The 21,650-nt window shown below is 41.2% G+C and overlaps 1 long non-coding RNA gene across 1 annotated transcript; it reads right to left on the bottom strand.

Annotated features, from left to right (window-relative positions):
• Window positions 1–4,093: 4,093 nt before the first annotated feature.
• On the bottom strand, window positions 4,094–5,603 carry LOC111923415 (uncharacterized). Its single transcript, XR_002861073.2, has 2 exons — window positions 5,547–5,603; window positions 4,094–4,347 (listed from the first exon to the last, which is right to left on the bottom strand). It is a non-coding gene; the product is annotated as an uncharacterized LOC111923415 (long non-coding RNA).
• Between the last annotated feature and the right edge of the window lie 16,047 nt (window positions 5,604–21,650).

Here is a 21,650-nt window from a genome sequence, read left to right as displayed (position 1 = left end):
AAACTATCTCTGTGAGTCACCAAGGCATGGCTAGAAATGGGGAATAAGGCAAAAAACATTTGCAAATTCATCCACCATCGCAAGTGCCTTAATTTTGGGAGCTGGCACTTCTGACTAAATCCAAGCATGCAGAGGAATACAGGAGACTCAGGTGAGGTTGTAACACTACACAGAAACCTGACTAAATCCATGTGCTGCATAAGGGCTGCCACACCTGAGAAGCACTTCTTGAAAGAAGAGTCCATAAACATAAATCATTGACCAACATAATAGTATGAAAACTGAACTGTGAAAATGCAAATGATCTTCAGGCTTCCCAGCACTGTGTTTTTGTTCGGTGTATTGTTGTTCATTATATTTGATTCAATTACCTTCTGTATTGTTAAGTTGTACACCACCGCCCCCTCCCAGTTAATAGTTAGCTTGTACCCTCCTACCCCAGTTGCCAATCCACCCTGATACCTGCCCCTTGTTCCCGAATGTTCCCTGTTCCCCCTCCCATTAAGTTGTCAATCCTCCCTTGTGCCAACCCCCTGCCTGGACTGCCCCTTTGGAATTCCCCTATTCCCCCAAGCCCCATTGGCCCATGTGCCCCACTCTCCTTTCCTTGTGTTTACCTTTGGTTTATGTATTGTGTAACCCCTCCTTGTGCTCCTCCCCTAAGTCTTCCCTATTGGTTTATTATTTGTACACTCCCCTTGCTCCTTCCCTGTATATAAGTTGCTGTAGCCGTGAAGCTTTTTGTCTTTCCTTCCTGGAGCCTTTAGAGGAATAAATCCCTTTTGGAAGCTGAATGGAAGACCTCTCCCTCATCCTTGCTAATGCCCTCAATGCTGGACAGCCTGTGCTGTAGAGCATAAGCCCTAAGCTGCCCTGCTTTCCAGGAGCAGCCCACTCTTGGCTTGGTGCTGGGAGCTGGCTGGGGAAAAATCTGGCACTGGTCATGTTTTCTTTGTTAAGCTTCTGAATCAGCAAGAAAATTTGAAATAGGGAAGTTATGGAGCTATCATCAAAATATTTCAATCTCTAGATGAGTATAAACTGAAACAGAAATGACAGCACAATAGTAATTAGTAATCTCAAATTCCAACTGGTAGCAAGATTCAATCATTTCAGGAGTTCATGTTGGATAATAGGAAAAATTTCATAGCTGAAAAGGTGGTTAAGCATTGGAACAGGTTTCACATGGAAGTGTTAGACTCACTGTCTTTTGAAATGTTAAAAGAATGAATAAATATAGTAGCACTTCATGATATGGTTTAGCTGCCATGGTGGTGTTGGGTCGGAGGTTGGATTCAATGATTTTGGAGGTTTTTTCCCAGCATTAATAATTCTGTGAACATCAGTTTCCTTTCTTGTTTTAGACTGATGTCCTTAATTCACTCAGTTGTCCTATTCAGGAAAAAAGAAAAACAAACCAAGCAGATAAATATTACTACCATCAGAGCCAACAGCAATGCTGTAAGAGACAAATAAAAACTGGGAAATTAGCCTATGTGTATATATCACATCATCACTGCCACAGCAGAGATGAGTTGCTGATCAGGAGCTTTTTCCTGTTTTATCTTGTCATTATTTTTTATAAATTTGTCTTTCTTTGCATAGCTAAACAGAGTTTCACACTGAGCCTTTAGAATAGTTTTTTTTATGGCTTAAATTTCATTTATCATTGATTTTATACTCAAACCTTAAAATTCTGGACATTTTAAGCAGTATCTCTTCTCACAGGAATGGAAGATGTGGGTCTACTCTCTTTATCCTCCAGCCACTCTGTGGGGCCTCAGCACATGTCTCCTGATCTTGTCTGCTCCTTGTGTTCTGCTGGCTTAAAACTCTGAAGCATGAGGCTCTGCTGTTCTGAAATACTCTGATAGCAATGTTAGTGCCAGAACTGGCAGACACTGTCTCAGGTAATACCCTGCTTTCACTTCCCTCCAGAAGGACAGCTGATTCCCAAACTGTGTCCCCAGCCCTGCGTGCTTGCAAGATGCAGCAAAATTGTCCAGTTTGGAGACTCGCTCAGCTCTAAAGCTTCAACTCAGGCACCAGTTTGTATGTTTAACCTCACAGATTAAAGCAGCCACCAGAGGTAGTTCTGGCATTTTAATCCAGACTCAATGGATTCAATGTGTAATCAAATGCAGCCAAAAATCACTAATAACTTGGTAGAGCTCCCCACTTAAGCTTGATAAAGATGTATTTTAATACCACATCTTCATTTATACCCACTACAAGTGTTCACGCTGTATATTCATTTCTGTAAACACAGCAGGTTACTGTAGGTGCTGTGCAACTTTTTCTTGCTTATTTGTGAGATGGCAAGAGCCAAGGAAGTACTTCCTTGGCTGCTTGGGTGTGAAACAGTTGACAGAATTCTTGCTAATGTAACATGAAGGTCAGGTTCTTTCCCAACAAACCCAGTGAGTACAAGAATTCCTCAAGGCAAGCAAAAAGCTGTTCAGGACTTGCTGATACTGTCACCGTTACTGTCTGTTTCACAGAAGGCGGAATAGGTGTCCTAACAAGGAATATTTAACTAAATATATTAAACTAGATATATTTAACAGGTCTACTGCATATTTTTTAAATAAGTAACAAAGGTTTGCTTTTGACTTGTACTGACAACAGGCAAGTATTTTAATGCAGTTTTAAGAATCCAAAACATTTGTAGTTCTGCCTTACAGAAAATAATAACCAAATGAAGAAAGCTGGAAAATCAGCTCTTGATTAAGATCACAGTGTTGCAAATTTTGGGGACTAAGAATACCTTCTTGAAGAATCATTCTCATGAATAGATGGGCTGTTTCATGAATGAGTAGTTCATAGATATTCGTTGCTAATTGCAGAATACTTAATAGCTGTACTTAGAAAAGGATGGGAAAAAATAACCCAGAATGTATTTTCCTGGCAGAGACTGCAGAGAAAACAATTAAGAATAAATAAAAGGTTTTGCCTTGAAAACTGAATGTATTTGAACTGGAGGTTTCTGAGAACACAGAAGACTTGAAATCCAGCATAATATTTAGAGCCACCTTCCCAACAGCTCCTCCAAACCGACTTTCAAAACAAATCGTTAGATCAAAATAGCTACCAGCTTCACTGCCAAAAGCGTACCAAAACTCGATGTTATTTACCCCACAGACATCCATCAGTATATCATTAAGGTGATTGAGATATTCTTCATTAGTCATGCAGTGATATTTAGCATCTTTTGCTCTGTGGTTTGGGCTGTTACATAATGTAGCTCCTGGCCCGTTCAATCTCCCATCTGCAAGAATGAAATTGAAGTGTAGCAAATATTAAAAGTATATTAAAGATAAATAACACAGTAATAAAGCATAAACAAACCAAGAAATCCTGCAACTGGATTCTTTACAACACAACTTGACAAAGTCCAGCAGCTGTCTGAAGCATTAGCAGCATCCATCCAGTATGCTGTAATGGCCTCAGCTGCTGTAATTTCCACATCTCAAGATGAAGAAGGAAATCCCAAACTTAAGAAAAGCCTGCTCCAGTCTGCCGCGGCGACGGAGGGGCCAGAGGGCCGCGACTTCTCTAGCGAGGCAGCCCTGAACAGGTCTGGGCCGAAGCGTGTGTGAGCGGCTTCGGGCAGGCGAGTGATTCCAGCTCGGCTCAGCGGCAGCGGGCAGGCGACACGGGAAGCAGGGACGAGAAACCTGGTCCAGCATTCCGCTAAGCACAAACCTTTATTCAGGCAGAGCTTTGGCGAAGGGAGCTAATCTCCCGAACAGGAGAAAACCCGGGATATTTATAGGGGAGGAGAGGGGCGGGGGGAGCCTGAGTTACATGTATCGGGTTGGGACAGCAGGGGGGAACACCAATAGGGCACAGCAGTTTAACATATCTAACTCAAAGATCCCTGGGAGTGATACATTGTCTCTCTCTGAGTGAAAGGTGTCTTGCCTCCAGGGGAGACCCAGGAACCAGGAGCCAGCGGGTTCCCCGGCCCCCACACAGTCTGAACACCAATTTGAGCTGTTTCAGGGGATTTGCCATCAAAGTCCCTTAATTTTACAGAGCATCACCCCTAAAACTCTGATGTTTTGGCAAGGATCAGTCCCACACAAGCAGCTTTGCATTGTCACAAATTTATTATCCCACAGCTCACCAGGATCAGCCACTTTCCCAGCAGGGCACTCATGTACTTCCAGTCCTGAAGGGCTAAGGTACATTTTAGGCCATAGAAAATCTGTTTTGGTGACTGTTGGAGATATGATTCCTTCTGCTCATCGTGCAGTGCTACTCTAGGAGCCTGTTTTGCCTTGCTTCCGTGGGAAAAAAGAGAAAAAGCATCTTGTGTAACCTCTTGAGCATTTTATGACTTTCCTGCAACATAGGAGTCACAAAGAGGAGTGAAGAAATTCATGACGTATTTTAAAATGGAAAAAACTTGCAAAGAAAAATGTACATGCTGACATTTCACTACACCCTACTCCTGACTGATAGACAAACCGCTAAGATAATGGGTTTTTTAAAATTATAATAATACAATTAATAATTCTATTATTAATCTATAGTACAGATTATAATCTGTAATAAGATACCGTTATGTTATAACAAGATAATGGTAAAGGAACATTTCATTTATTTTTAGAAGATTTACATACAAGAGGCATACAAGAACCTGTACAACTGCTCAAAAAAATCACTAAATAGTTTTCATTGCATCATTTTAACTTCTCCTAATTTTACCCTTTAAACCCTGTTCACCCCTATAGACTTTCACTATCCTTTCTGTTTTTTAAAATATGAGTTTCTATTGAAATATAGTCAAGAACATTTGCACTTATGTTATCTTCCCACTAGAGATTATGAGAACAAGATCAGGTCTCTTTTTCTGTAACAACAGACCACACTCTACCCCAGTGAATCACAAATCATTGAAAAAGAAAAAAAGTTATGAGGATTTTTTTTCCTTTGCCTTCTGGTTTCTGAGACTTACTTTATATTAAATGTGGGTCACACTTCCTTTTACAACTATGCAATATAGTAACATATGGAAAGAAAAGCTGTGATTCTCATAATTGGCAAAAGCTTTAAATACAGACAAAACACTGTTGATCCTTGATTTATATCAAAGAGCTGGCGCACTCATTTCCCCTGAGGTCAACTGTTTCAAAAATCTTTTATTATGCTATTGAATATAAAGGTGCAAATATTTTGGTGGATGTCTGATTAGCTGGCTACATTCACAAACAACATTCATAAACTTGTAAATTTCTAGGCCCGAATGAGGAAAAGACTGAATATTATGTCAGCCACCCACAAGTCAGCTCTTCCTCTTGTCTTACTCCTAAAGGAGAAATAATGACAGCAGAAAATAGTAGTAACAGCATGAAAAAAGTAAGTTCAGCCTCTGAGAAAAATTACAGAGGCACAATATGGAAGTTAAAACAAGGCCTTGAAACCAGTGACAAAATTGTCTTTGACTTCAGTGGTATCAGAATTTTTACCCAAAAATCAAACCTTGAGCATAAATTTGAATTATGAGGAAATAATTCAATGAGGAATAGATAATTACTTACTAGCTGTGGTCTACACTGAGGAATTGGCTCAGATTCCATGAACTTCATCTTTAAGGCCTGAAAAAGAAAACCCTTGACTACAGTGCCTTGAAATCAGTGGAATTACTGATGGGGTAAGGCAAGTAGCTGAGATGAGAAAAAAATGTGCTCCCAAACTATGAACATACTCTTCTTCTATACACTCCTTAACAACTGTCAATCAATAAAGACCACGTCCTTGTTATGTGGGTGGACAACACATCTGTACCTATAACAACAGCAAAACTTGCCTTATTATTGGGATTCTTATTGGGATTCTGGATACCCTGATAAAACCATCAATTGCATTATAGGCAATAGCATTTCAACATTCTCTTGTAACAACATTGCTTAACAGCTTAAACATCCCAAAGCAGTATTTTAAATTAAACCCAGGCTACACCACAGAGTTCTCACTGTATGTACTGCCTGTAAAACAGGGCATTAATGTCTTTCCTTAAAGGACTGGTTACTGTCTTCTGGCTTTTTACACAGAGTAGAAAAAGTTGCTGAACATAACTACTATAAGCTGTCGACTATAAGATATAATATAATTCCATGATTGTGAGTAAGAGTTTTAAAATGCTGAGGATGAGGATCTGCCCAAGGCAGAGCAATCAGTCATTTACTTTTTGCAATCTGTTAGTGGTGACAACTGCCACAGCAACTACCTGTGGATCTTAAGTCACATCCCACATGTTTCAGCCTCCCTCTTGGCCTGGTCAGCTGGATCAGGAGCCAAGAATACAGACAGTCTCATAAAAATCATATCATTGATCTCTTCCTAATTTCACTAATAGCCTTCACTTGAAATAGAAAAGTTCTAGATCTCTCAGGAAAGGTTTGTTTGTTAACTTTTATTTTTTTTAAACTTCCAATATTGCCACAAAATCCAGATAACCCTCCATCTGGTAACCCTAACTTCAATGAACTAACAGTAGATTAAATGGACTGTCATCCACTGGTATGCCATGATCATCCAACACATGTTAGATGAGAAATTAAGTCCTACAGCAGCCTTTTCTTTCCTTCTAAACATTCTGGTTTGTATAATAAGTATCTTGGTGTTTTATCCTATGGCTCAATTTTAAATTACACTGAAAATTATCTCCCTTCCTTGCATTGATAGTGAGCTATTTAAATAGAGTTGTATTGTATACAACTTCAAATCTGCCCAGGAGGAGTCAGAGAGCAAAATTTGATTATATTTCTGAGACCAGTATTTTAAGCAAATGCACCAAGTGGCAGACTAAGATAAAACTTCACCTGGAAAGCAGCAAGTGCCAGAAGAAATCACATTAATTCATTTAGCAAACTTGAGGAAAAGTGTAATTTTTAGAATTTGCTGCTGTCCCTGATCCTCACAAGCCACAATTAACTCCTGGACAAGAAATGCTGCAGAATGGATTCATACCCCAGAACCACACAGAACTGCAGGGAGGTGGGGAAGCATGATTCCTTCAAAGCAGATTTAGGGATCCATTTGAGATAATCTGTTTTGACAAGGAACTTTCTCATCTTCCTCCATTGTGCCTTTCTTTTCTATGCCTTTCTGTACCTAAGAGGAGCATCCGTCTTGATGGTAGTAGTTTCCCATTGTGCCCCTCTTAGTGCTACCTATCCCTGGTTTTCTTCTAATGTTCCCAATTCCTGTTTCCCTGAAAAGTTGTAGTTGCAGCCCTTCCTGCTGCTAAGGGTTTTCTCCAAACTTTTTTTGTTTCCTTGAGCTGCTTTGGAACTCCTGATTTGGTTGTATTTTTTTTTTTTATAACTATCCTGCACAGCTCTGTCCTGACTTCTCAAGTGTTCCTGCATTGATTATTCTTGCCATCATATTTTACTTAATTACACAGATTAAAAGAAAAAAAATCATTAAATAACTGAACAGCATAAGGAGTGCTAAAATTTGAGAATAATTAGCAAATTATCATTCCTTCCTATAAATGTAAAGCTTCGGGACAAGCAAGCACATTTTATGTTTAGTTGAACAAGTGTTTACCATCAGATCAAATGCTTAATAGTAGTGATAAGGAAATCTGGCTGCACTAATCAATCAAAGCTGGAGAGAATCAGCCACAATAGTAATGCTGGTGACAACTTTCACATGGAGGAAAAAACCTGATAAAACTCTGCTGCAATTGCATGCAAAATTAATTGATATTAAATTGCGTGACTAGGTCATTGTTCCGTGTTCACAAAAGGCAAAGTGTCTGTTTATTTAGAAGAAAGGGATTGATGGCAACCTTACAGGGAAGAGGTACTGGAAACCTTAACCAGAGTGAAGTCACACATAGAAATGGTGATGTTATCCCAGGGTCCTTAATACAGCTGCAGTTACCATCTTTCTGATTTTGAACGGCATTAAAAATTAGGCACGTCCAAGGGTGCAAATGTAGGGTCTGCACCTACTTGCACAGTTCCTAGAAAAGCCATGTCAGTGAAGACAGAGATGCTAAGGTGTTTTTTGGAAAGGAGCTGAGTTTGACATCCTCATTCACTCAACATGCCTCACACCCTTGGCACTCACACAGAATCCCAGAATGGCTCAGGCTGGGAGAGAGCACAGTGGCTCATCTGCCCCAAACCTCTTGATCCAGCAGGACCATCCCAGAGCACATGACACAGGATTGTGTCCAGAGGAGTCTGGAATATCTACAGTGAGGGAGACTTCACACCCTCTCAGGGAAGTCTGTAATTTCTTCCTTGTGTTCAGGTGGAACTTCCTGGGATCAGTCTCTGCCCATTCCTCTGGTGCCATTGCTGGACCCCACAGAGCAGAGCCTGGATACCCTCCCTAAAAAACCAGGAAGAACCAACAGCGTAACCCTGCAAAGGGTACCTGATGATGTTATGTCTTCATTTCTGGGTTATTCAGGCATACCAAGATAATTACCCCTCAGAGGGTGCATTCTGCCCACTCCCGTAATACTACTGTAGAATAATGTTATACAAATAAACAAAGCTTACCCACTCCCATGCTGGGGACAGCTTTTGCCCACTTCTGTGGCAATAACAAATCAAAAACAGGTACACTTTTATATTTACCACTATCTCACCATGCTATCACTGTTGGAGTGACCTGTGTCACCTCTGAGGAAAAGAAGCTCTGCCCAGCCATGCAGCAGCTGCCTGGCTGCTCCAAATGAAGATGTGGATCAGGGCAGTAGTGTCAAACATGCCACTATGGTGGAAAATGGCCTTGGCTCACCTGCTCAGCTACGGAGCCAGGACGAAAAGCAGCTGTGCTGCTGCCAGGACAGGAATTGATGAACCTCTTGTTGGAAGTGTCAGGGAAGTCAAAGCAGGAAGAATTTGAAAACTCCTGGTTGGAATTCTACCCAGACAATGTAGTGCAAACCCCCTCTGTTTTACAAAAGTAGCAGAGATCCTTAAAGACTACAAGTGATGGAGAATCAGTTTCAGACTGCATTCCACCAGAAAACACATGTGCCCAGGCAATTACCAGAGACATAAGGTAGTCTGTCACTTCAGTTCTGACAAGGAAACCCATTTAACCACTTTATTCACACAGAGCTCTCATCCTTGCTCATTCCAGGCTTATTTCAGTCAGCACAAGCAGGGCAGAACAAGACTATGCAGGGAAGCATGTCCCATTTGAATGGTCATAAACAGCAGCAGGAGGACTTTCTGGGCAGTCTTAGAATCACAGAATGATTTGGGTTGAAAGGACCTTTAAAGATCTGCTCATTCCAACCCCTCTGGCACCTTCCACTAGATCACAGTATTCCAAGTGCCATCCAACCTGGCCTGGAACACTTCCAGGGATGGGGAAGCCACAGCTGCTCTGGACAACCTGTGCCAGGGCCTCAGCACCCTCACAGGGAGCAATTTCTTCCTCATATCCAGTCTAATCCTGCTCTCTGTCAGTGTGAAGCCATTCCCCCTTGTCCTGTCACTCCAGGCCCTTGAAGATTGTTTCCATCTCCGCAGGCACTGCAAGGCTACAATGAGGTCACCCCAAAGCCTTCTCTTCCCCAGGCTGAACAATCCCAATTGTTCCCTCAGCCTTTCCTCCCAGCAGAGCTGCTCCATCCCTCTGATGCCCTTGGTGTCCCTGCTGTGGCCTGGCTGCAGCAGCTCCCTGTCCTTCCTGTGCTGGGCCCAGGGCTGGATGCAGCCCTGCAGGGGGGGCTCAGCAGAGCCGGGCAGAGGGGCAGAATCCCCCTCCCCTGCCGCCCTGGGGCTCTGGGTGCTGCCCAGCACAGGGGCATTCTGAGTTGGGGCATGTCCTGCTCTCACCCATAGTACTCCCAGGTCCTTCTTCCAGGGCTGCTCCTTCTGCCCTTCTCCAGCCTGAATTGATTCCAGGGTTTCTCCGACACAGATCTTACCAAACCTTATGAGTTTTCCAGGGAACTGGACCCAGCTGAGCTCACACGATCCAAGAACATCAGGAATTGCATGTACATGGTGATGTTTTGTGCATTGCCAAAATCTGAGAAATGCAACATCTCCCATGTAATAAAAGAACAATGAAATCACAAAGATTAACTCTTCAGTTGCTTCTGGTTCTACTGTCTTTAATAGTTGCTTCCTGTTGTATCTCTCTGTCCTACAGCCTTTTAATTACTTCATCAACTGTTGTACTTTGGGCATTTTTGTTAGTCTGGTCTTCAAGCTGTTTGATTACAAAGTTGAAAGATTGTGCATGAAGGCAAGTTACTTAATTTGTAGTTTCAAACATTTGATTCAGCAATAATGAGAAAGACCTGTTGTAATGAGAAGCAAGATATAGCATGGAAGAAACTTAGATGCAAAACAAAATGATAGGTTCAGCAAGTTAGAATGCATGTTGATTTTAAGGCCTGTGTTGTGAAAACATTTTCTTTACAGAAAAAAAATAATTAAAGGATGACTGATGCTGTTCTGAATTATTTCCTTTGCTAATGGAGATGCTAGACCCCCAAATCATAGGCTTAGTTTCTAATGAACCCAAGTTTGCCACCAGCTAAGCAGCCACCTTGATCCTTTAATACCTCCTCAGCATGAGATGGCTAAGCTAATATGAAAGAAGTTAATGGAAGTATTTTCATTGAATTTAAAAGGAAAAAAATATATATATATTTTGACATATTCTGTCTTTTGGTATCCCAAGTAACTAATTTTCATGCTTTTTCCCTCTGGAGGAACATTCATAATACTTTTTCTTCTTGAGCCCTATAAGAAAGTGCAGAGATATGGACTATATAGCTTTGCTGAAATACCACAAGCTTCATCACTGAGCCATTAAAATAAATAACAATTAAATATTTAGTAATTTTTAAAGACAGAAAGAAATTAGTGTGTTTGCAATGTGTCCCACTTGTATCTATTTTACATCTATTATGGATTTACTATAACCCATGAAAAGTAAATAATAACCATAAAAGTAAAAGAACAATTATTTTTGTTAAATTTTGGAGCATATATTTCCATATATGCAAGATGCAGAAATATTCAGTAGTCTCATTTTATAGATTTATTTAATGTGTTTTATAGTATTCCCTAAATCTGAAGATAATCTTAAGATTTTAACTCTTACTCTAAAAAATATGCTAATGAAAGGAGTTTTGCTTTGATCTGAGCAGCAGACAGCAGATTAACTCTAAGCCTCCAAAAAAGGGATCAAAAGATGACAGTGATGGGGAACTCCCTCATGAGGATCTCAGATACACTCATGTGCTGAAGGCCCCTAGTCTTCTGAGATATCTGCTGCCCTGACTGAGTGGGAGATGTGGCCAAAACATCACCAGCTGTTCTATGATGCATCTGCCTATAAACACAGGCCTTGCCATGTATATCCCTGAGAAAAATGAAAAGGTAATTAAAAGACAGGCGATGAAGACAAATTTCCTTTCTACCCTTTCTCTCTGCTGAAGTTCAAGCTTGAGGAAAAGTCTGGCTGTGTTTGGGAAGTGAGTGACAGTTGTGGGCTGTCATCTAAAATCCATCTCCCCTGTCAGGGTCTTGTTCACATAAGAGCTCTCTTTGTCTATCAGCTTTATAACCTAAGAGGCAAGCCTTTGACCAGACTCAAGAAAGGAGCTGCCAGAAAAGAAGGGATTAACCACAGACACTTAGCTGAGGAGTAAGGAAAATTACTTGGACTTGGGTTATGCATTACAGGGTCATAGAGGAGACAAAATCAGACAGAACAGATCAAGTATGATGGTTGTCAGCACATGAATATAAGAAATGTGGTATAAAGAGCATGACCTGAAGGTCTTTATGGTTCTTAGTAGATCCTGGAATCTCACAGGTCAGTAAATTAAGATTTTTTTAGAGTTCTGTGGATAAAAACCTATGATAATGTCAGTGCTATGGTGGTGGGATGGCTACTACATATTAGCCACAGGGATAATAGTATTTAGATTTCAAGATCTAGGAGATATGGAGATTTTTTTTTCTTCTCCCTAACAGTAAAAGAGCTGTTTGTAATTGGCTGAGTAATGATTACAGCAGAACAGGGGTTGTCCAGAAGATCATTAGAATGTAGCAGTGACATCCTGTTGATGCCACAAAGTCCAGTGAAGGGAAGGTATTTCTATATTTTATCCTGGTTAACACAGAGAGACTACTTGAAATGGTGAAATACAGCTTAGGCAGGAATGATGATGGAGTGACAAAGTTATGACATTTACAAAAGGAAAGCAGGAGAAGAGGGAGAAAAAATATAGATTTATACTTTCTCAAGGAACTGTAGTCTCACAGGAAATGAGTCTAAATAGAAAATAACTTGAGGATAGCTGGAGGTGCATCAGTGAAGCATACCAGCACAATAGATACAACCAGAATACGAAAGCCCAGAACACACTGTGAAATTCAATATAAAAATAAAAAAACCCAAACAAAACTACCAAGAGTAATAAGAATTCTTATTGCTGAAGCATTTGTAGAATGAGAGGGGCCAGGAAAAAATTGTCTTTCTATTCAACAAAATTGTATGCTACCAACAGATTGCATTAAGGGTATAAAATGCTTAAAGCCTCTTTTATACCCATCTTTGATAAAAGTCAAATATCAGCAGGTTTCTTGAACAACGCATATCAATAGCAAATAAGGAAATAATGAATTACAGAATATTGCTATGTATTCATATTAGCTCTTAAAGAACTAGCTAAAATTGTCTCCTAAATCTATGCAGAAATGCAAAGACACTACCTAGGTTTGAAAAGAGGAAAGAAGAACTGGAGAGCTACTGACATATTTCTAGGAAATCTATTCCTGCTTTCAGGCAGTAATTACAGAGTCACAAAGAGTTCAAACCTGTTAAGAGACACAAGAGTCACTGGGGATCCTTGAGATCTATCCTGAGTTCAGGCAAGCTTATATTTTAAATTATGTTCCCCTCCAACATGCACAACTTTCACCCTGCTTTCCTAGGAAAACAAGAATAATGTTATCAGCTTTTTCATCCACATCTGTCCACCTTTCCCCCTGAATTTGGTGTTCATTTATCAATTTCAGTCAAACTGGAGAGTGCTAGGGGCCTTCAGACACAGTTATTACAAGTCTTGTGAAATTGACTGTCACAAAAGGGAGAGACTCCTCATGCTTCTAGCTGGGAAGGTAGATCCATTATTCTTTCCATGTGTTAGCAGCTGGCCAAGCAATCAGCATTTGTGTTTCTCTGGGCTGGCCATGGACTGTGTCTTGCCCAGCTGCTTGAAGCGTGCAGTGAGAGGAATGTTGTTTTTCTGCCTCTAAGTAATAAGTCACAAGCACACTTCCAAACTGTGTGAGGCACCAAACTCGCTTCCTGCACATTCCCATCTCACTGGGGCTCGGTCACAGAGTTCTTCTTTCAGGCCTAACAAACACAGCCTAATCCTCTACTCTGACATACTAGTTCTGGGTACCAGGAAGCTTGCTGAAGGTGTGGATAAAGCTCCAGATGGTGGCTCAGCAGAAGTTGGGGATGGGGATATTTATTAGTGGAGTCACTGTTTTATGTTGAATTTCATGTACTGTGTCCTGTGACAGAGTTCATTCCATGTTGGTGAGTCATCTGCATTTTTTGTATCTTGCCAGCTCTCTGCTTTGACAGTCTTTCAGTAGGAATGGTGTTGGACCTCATTAAAAATAACTTTGAGGATTTTCTGAAAGATCTTTTGACCTCAAGAACAGGAAGGACAAACTTAGCTTGCAGAAAAAAAACCCATGTTTGATTTCTTGACTGAAGTACGGCTCACATTGGAGACAATCTTGGAAGGCATCTGCAGGAACACTTAGTACCCAAAAAACATTACATAGAATGAGCCAACCATAAAGTCTTAGATATATCGTAGTGTCATGCAAAAACAAATTTAGAAAGCATTCTGGATGGAAACAGAGGCAGCCTGCTAGAAGTTTTGAGGATTAATGAAGGTCATGTGGAACAGGATCTTTCACCTTAACCAGTCCAACCTGTTAAAGAACTTAGGGGTGGAAAGATGTGGAAATATCAAGATTCCACCCATTACAGACCATTGGTCCAAAATTAGCACTGTAGTAGCAGAGGCCAGATTTGCTTTTCTAGAGAAAATCTAGAAAAAAAGTAATGTAATATGGGCAGCTAGGGCCCGGCCGTTGGAAGATATCGGGATGTAACAGAAAGATAGTCATCCCCCCTCCTCCATAGTTTATGGTAATGACCCCCGTAATTAGCCAATAGCACCTAGCTGTGATGGAAGCAGATGGGAGTGACACTGTGAACCTATGTTACAAGGTGTCAAATTCTTCAGCAATAAACGCCATTTCTGCCATCCATCACATTGATGTGTGCGAATTGGACTGAGTGGCCTGGGCATGGCCACCGTGCTGCTCCTGAACCAGGGTGTCTGCCTCGCATAAGGCAGCAAGTGGTGCCGAAACCCGGGATTCAAATTTGAAAAGCAGGATCCAAATCCAGAGAGTGGGGATCGCCTGGGAAATGGGAGCGGTGGTCAGGACGGCTGGACCAGTCCTGGTGGGAGAGACATTCCTGGGCCCACAAGGAGATGGAAGCGCTTGTAAAGGTCGTATCTCAATTACATAAACAATGGGGAATAGATTGTAAACCTAAGAATTTTATTCTTGCTGTTGCAAGGCTTTTGCATATTGGGGTCATAGACCAATCAGTAAATATTATCCACCCTAAGGTGTGGGACAGATGTACCAAGGCCCTTGCCGAAGAAACTTGGAGGGCGGCAAAAAACTGTTCACTGGCCACCCTGAAATCTGGGGTCAGAGTAGCCACCCAGACATTACAGCCCCCAGACGAGAGTGGCTTGGCTGAGCCAAAGGGGCCACAAGAGGGTGATACGTCCCCTCAATTCCCAAATCCCGATCTGCTCACAGAGAAACAGCTGCAGGCAGAAACTTTCTGGAGACAGTTAACAGAGGAAGCCAGGGGTGCTGTGGGGAGAGCCCGGGGGGGACCACCGCCCTATGTATCCCAAGATGGCGCTGAGCAAAAAGACAAAGAGTGAGGGGAAAATGTCCTTGGTGGGAACAGGGAACAAACACTGGCATTGACAAGTGTACATGGTCGGGAGGACGAGAAAGAAAAAGTGAGTGAGAAAGAAAGAGAATGTGAAGCGAAAAAGATAAAGCGTGGGAGTGGTGCACAGAGAAAGCAGGAAAGGAATGTGAAGGAGAGAAGTGGGGGGGCGAGCTGAGAGGGGGAAAGGAGCAGAGGGTGGAGCAGAGGGCAGAACAGAGGGTGGAGTGGAGGGGAGAGTGAAGGGCAGGAAGAACCAGGAGGGAGGGAACAGCCCGCCCACAAGGGATGTAGGCAGGGCCGGAGCCCAACAAAGAGGCATGGAAAACCGGAAGTAGCGAGCCAGTTAAGTTTCAACTCAGACCGAGACTCTAGCGAGGACGAGTAGTCCGAGACCGACTCCTTAGAGGAGAAAACAACAAAGATAAACAAGAATATCCCCCTCCACATTAAAAAAGAAATGAGAGAGGATACTCCTCTAATGGACTGGGGAGAGATAAAAGCCGCATGTGCCAGCTGGGTCCCTTCAGCTGCGCTGGTGTTCCTGGTCTGGGTGACAGAGGGGGGACAGAGAGTTCACTCACCAATAAATCCTAAATTGCAAGGCTCCAGCCTGCAGTGGCTGATGGGCACAGATGGGACAATGATTACCCTATGCCTATCAGTTTATAACTTCAGTGTTTCTAATGATTTTTGTGTGCAAGTTGTGATTGTTCCCAGGGTCCTGTACCACTCCAGAGAAGAAGTGAACCAGTACCTGGAGCGAGCAGGCCACCTTCAGAAAAGAGAGCTGCTGACAGGAATGTCAGTAGCAATGCTGCTCGGCTTGGGAGCGACCGGTACGGCCACTGGTGTCTTCGCCCTGGTAACCCGGAGTCAGAGTCTCTCTCAGCTACAGATGACTGTAGATGAAGATCTACAGAGAATTGAGAAATCCATATCCTTTCCAGAAAAGTCAGTCTCCTCACTCTCCGAGGTTGTTTTGCAGAACAGGCGAGGTCTCGACCTTCTATTCATGCAGCAAAGAGGCCTCTGCATCGCCCTGAAAGAGGAGTGCTGCTTCTATGCAGACCACACCGGAGTAGTGAGAGACACCATGGCAGAGCTATGAGACAGGCTATCTCAACGGAAGGCGGAGAGAGAAGCCAGCAAAGCTGGTTCCAGTCTTGGTTTGACCAATCTCCGTGGCTGACCACCCTAGTGTCCACCCTGATCAGGCCAATCATAATGATCTTATTGGTGTTAATCTTTGGACCGTGTGTTTTAAATAGGCTTGTGTCTTTTGTCAAGAGCTGACTAGAGAAGGTCAACATACTGTTTGTAGGACAGCAGATGCTTTGAGAATGCACTTGGTCACTGCATGTGCCTTATGTTTCTTAATGAAAAACTGTGGTGTCTATTTTATAAGTTTTTAGCCTTTCAGTTAAGTATAGTGTACCTTATATTTTACTCGTCTATGATATCTACTTTTAAAACTTTTCATAATATAGGTAAGTTAGATAAAATGTTTAAAAACATATATACATAAAATAACATTAGAACTTTCAAGAATAATACACCTTATATTCTAGCAAATTTAGTCAGGCATAAGGGGGAGGGGAAAATGTGGGCAGCTAGGGCCCAGCGGTTGGAAGATACCGGGATGTAATGGAAAGATAGTCACCACCCTCCTCCATAGGATAAGGTTATTGCCCTGTAATTAGCCAATAGCACCTAGCTGTGATGAAAGCAGATGGGAGTAACACTGTAAACCTAGGTTATAAAGTGTCAAATTCTTCAGCAATAAACGCCATTTCTGCCATCCATCACATTGGTGTTGTGTGCGAATTGGACCGAGTGGCCTGGGCATGGCCACCGTGCTGCTCCTGAACCAGGGTGTCTGCCTCGCATAAGGCAGCAATGTAATACATTACTTTTCCATTACCACTCACAAATTCTCACAAAACTGAAGAGAGGAGCTGGGGGTCATAAGAAACACAAAAAGGTCACATCATTTAAGAAGAAATGGAAGGCTGAGAAGAATCTGGGGCAAGACAGGGCATACTCCTGTCTTTAGAGCTGTTGACAGAAAAGTGAGCGTTGCACAGGGTGTTCTGTTTTATGGAATACTAGCGAAAAACAGGGGAAAATATGGAGTGGGCATGCCTCCAGGGACATATCAGAGTAAAGCATCATCTGGGTCAGGGGAAAGGAAATGCCTGTGTCTTGGCTCTAACCCCACATGGAGGTTAGAATGCAAATACAAGAAGAAATACTTCTAAGCTCACCCCATTACAAGGGACAATTTGGTGGTGTCTGCTGTGTCATTGTTCTCCATCCCTCCATGATTAGGCAGGCATTTGCATATATTCAAAATAAAAATAAAACCACAAAATAATAATAAATATTATTATATATTAATATTTATTATTATTATTATTATTATTGTTATTGTTATTATTATTATTGTTATTATAAATAACAAATAAAAAGAGAGGCAAATCAGTAGGTGGTACCTGTGTGCAACCTGGGCACCAATATTGGTGCCACAGGTGGCATGGGGGTGTGGCTATGGCCTGCAGCAGTCACAGCCATCACAGGCACAGACATCACAGATGTGTCAGAGCTTCTGATCCTCTGAGAACATCCAAATCCAGGTCCTGAACAATGAGCTGTGCCGATTCTGCTGAAGATCACAAGCTTTCTCTTCAGCTGTCATCACTGGCAGCACCCCAACTTTTGAGTGATGCACTGAGATATAATCTTTGTGGGCCTTGTAAAGGGAGCTCAGCATTTTTACCTGAATCCCAGAGTCTTTAATGAATGATCTGTGTGTGTTTTCTCTCCTGTTGCAATGCTTTGAGAGTTGTAAAATTTTGAATACACCTCTGTGAAATGAGAGATCAGCCCAGGACAGTACTTGCCATTGGAAAAAACAATATGTATCCTCAATCTATCTGGAAGTCTCCCTTCTACACATATTTTTTCCTTGTATTAAACAGAAAATTGTCTATAATAGTAACTTTTAATAGCTCTGTTTGCCTTTTTTCTTCTCTTTGTTGTGTTTCTTTTGATATATGTGAGCTGCTACAACTTAAAGTCACCAGGAAGAACAGCAATTTTTAGCTTATCCAAAAGCATCTTATAAAAGATTCTATCAGAAAAGTTATCCTTCTATTTATTGTACAATTTGGAAAAAATAGGAATATAAAATAATTTGGGAGGTTGAGAACAATATATAATACAAATATCTTAAGGCAAAGACAATCAAAGCAGTAAATTTCCTTTCAACACACAGCTAAGGGCATTATTAAGAAAGCCATCCTTGGAAAGTTATCTTTCCAGGCTCCTTCTGTTAACTACAGAGATAACAGGAACCTAATTTAAGCCCTGTATCATTAACTGGAAGAGCTCTATTGCCTAAGAGCAATAGAAGGAGTCTAAGGATACAAACCTTTGTGAATACCCTGCATAATTAAAGCTTAAATTGTATTGTGGATACTGGGAAGAAGCTTGGCTCACCTGACACTGACCTGTCAAATCAGCTGCACTGGTAGAAGAGGGAGCTAAGATCACAGCCACTGCACAAATAAATCAGTTGGAAATCATGAATGAAAGCCCTTGTTTGCCTTCATTCAATGTCTGGCGTACGAATATAAACTGAAATCCCTGGCAGGCTAAGTTAGGGCTCCACACTGTTTGCTCAGCCCCTCATGTTTTTCTGAGGGGAACTTCCAATGGAGAGGTCGAGCTGGTATTCCCTGTTTAGTGACCCTCTGAAATCACTCTTGTATAAATTAGCAGTGTTCAAGAATCAGAGCCCTTGTTATCACTGTGTCACTGCTTTCCTGAGCAGTTTAACCTTCCAGGATTTCATCCATGTTCATTAAGCTTTGGAGCAGTCTTGGATGAAAGCAGAAGGCTCCTGTGGACACATGGTGTTCTCTACACTTGACTTACTCCATTTCTATTCAGAAGACACTAAATACCTGTGGTAAAAAAAAACCACTTGTAACTGAACATATCAAGTGCCTCCTTCCTATGCATTCCTTCAGGGGAAAAATAAGAAGAGAAAAGAAATCAAAGGTTTCATTTCTTTTCAGAAATCCAGTCCACACCATATATACTGCAGGAGATAAGGTGGTGGGGTGGGTGACAAGGAGGGGAAAGAGTCACCATTTTCCATCAGTTGTGAAGCTCTGTTTAGCTAAAACAAGTGTAGCCTTCACAGAAAATGGCTGTGAACACTACACAGCAACATCTGCTTTGTGATTCTAATCCATAAAAGGCTTCCAAATGCCCTTAAAAATTGTTCTCTCTTTTCCCTAGTCTGAATGCCATCTCCCAGGAAGCCATCTGGGACAAGCATGCCAGTTATTCTGCTGTAGCGAAGGCAGCATTGTCCTCAAGTGTCTGCGGATGAGTCACATCAATGCAAAAGTCCAATTATAGCAGGAGCCCCCCAAAGCAGAAGTATCATTTCAAATAAATAAGACTGATGTAGCTGAACCACTGGAATTCAGAATGTAATTCAGTCACTTCATCACCTTTTGCTCAAAACCCCTGCATCCCTTCAAGCACCGGTGCTAAATCCCCAATCTGGTTACAACATTCCCAGCACAGATGTGATAGTCTTAAGCCAGTGTGTATGCATTTAGAGGAGTCAATTACCTTTTTTTTTTTTTTTTTTCCCTCATTATTTTAAAATACAGCCTTTTTAAAACTGACATTTCATACCACATTAGAGTAGCGAATGAACAGTGCCATCCACTGTTTCTCTACATAATCCACAACATTTTCCTAGGATGTCTTAAGTAAGATTTAACATAAAAATTAATGCCACATTTGGAAGTAAGAAATATAGATTGGTAAAGAGGCATGAGGCAAAATGCATATTTAAGGGGTCAAGCAAAATCACAGAGAACTCTAAAAGGAGGTTGCAACAAGCGGGACTTTATGAAATATCTCCTCATCCATGGGCAAGCCATTCTAACCTAATTAGCTATACCAAATACTACTCCAACCAAGTAGGTAATTTTTACACTGCTGACTGTGAATTCTCTCATCATCTTATACTAAGAACTGTATTTCTTCTCCAGAGGAGTCATCAGCTGCCTAGACCATGACCCTGGTGAAAAATATTACTGACAGGTGCCTTAAGAGATATTTACTACAGAATTAATTACACAGTGTGAATGAGACCCTATTTTCTAAACATAGGCAGTGCAAGACTGTATGTCACTGAATGCCCCTGACAATAGAACAGAAGCCTTGTCTTTCAGATGTGTGGTTTAAAGGCTGTTCCTGTAAGAGGATTCCAAACTCATCTCATCCATGGCATTGCACATCTTGCTTTGCTAAATACCTGCACTTCTCAGAAATGCCACAGCTTAATAATGCAAATATGAAAATGTGTTCCATGTTCACCCCAACAGAATCTTAAAAGTGTTATACACACACCTCCCTGCTGCACTTTGCTAGAGCACAGCCTCAGTGCCCAGCATTTTCTTTGACTGATCTCACAAGGCTTCTCTTTCATCCTGTTAAAACAAAAGCAGAACAGCCATTGACCACAACGATGAATGAATTAAACTCTAACAGTTTGCCTCTCAGTACCTTACTCTGTATTATTTTCTTAGAGATAAATGTTTCAAATTTAGAGTAAGGGCCACTTTCCAATTCAAAGTGGCTGCAATTCCTGACTTTTCTTACAGTACAGATCTCTCATTGACACGAATAATAGTAGAAACATTATTTAGAAAATTGTGTAACTGTCGAGTCCCAGGTAATTCAAAGGATAATTACTTGTTCATGATCAATGACTAATTATATACTACACAACCCAGAGCTATAAAACTGACAAATGGTGAAAGCACATAGTTATATACACTGTGCTGGGAACATGACTTTCATGAACCCAATGCATTACACACAAAGTTTTCTCTTAAGATATTTATAGAAAGGAAAATGTGTGTGATAGAATTGGCTGCACTGATCATGCTCAGGCTCATTCATATTTCAGGATAAAAGATTGTTTTCCAAAATCCATTTCCTATTTATGCTCTTGTGTTTGCTTCTCACACAGAATGATCAGCAGGACACCAAGGTGTGAGGGCCAGACTGGAAATTATTTCTTTGATTTTACTATTATGTTTTCAAAAGTAAGAGAGTTCTACATCTTGCTGAAAGTCACTGGCTGTAAGCAGAGAAGAACAGAGTTCCTGGGAGAGTAGATTAGACCTGATTATAAACTGACCTGATTACATAACTGAAATATTATTGCAATAAAATGCTTAATACAATTCTCTCTCTTTGGGGCATGGATATTTTGGCCCCATGCTATACACGTTTGTAGCTCTTTCGACTCCTCACTTTGGGGACCCTATTTATACTGAAAATTACATTTTATATTGACAATATTAAATATCAATTCCTTGTTCTTTACAACAACAGTCTACTGAAGGAAAACATTAATTAATTTTGATTTCTTTGTGTTTGTTAGTGCTAAGTAATATTTGTTAATATCATGGATCTGCAGCATGGATTTCCTTTGTTGAAAAAAGGCTTGTCTCACCTCTGAAATGCTGAAATAATGTCAAACTCACAAGAGTTTCCAGCATTCAGAGACTAAGTAAGTCACAAGCTGA

Source organism: Cyanistes caeruleus, chromosome 4, assembly GCF_971803275.1.
Source record: "Cyanistes caeruleus chromosome 4, bCyaCae1.hap1.1, whole genome shotgun sequence".
NCBI classification, from domain to species: domain Eukaryota; kingdom Metazoa; phylum Chordata; class Aves; order Passeriformes; family Paridae; genus Cyanistes; species Cyanistes caeruleus.
The sequence above is the reverse complement of the archived record's forward strand: the minus strand, read 5'-3'. Positions and strand labels throughout refer to the sequence as shown.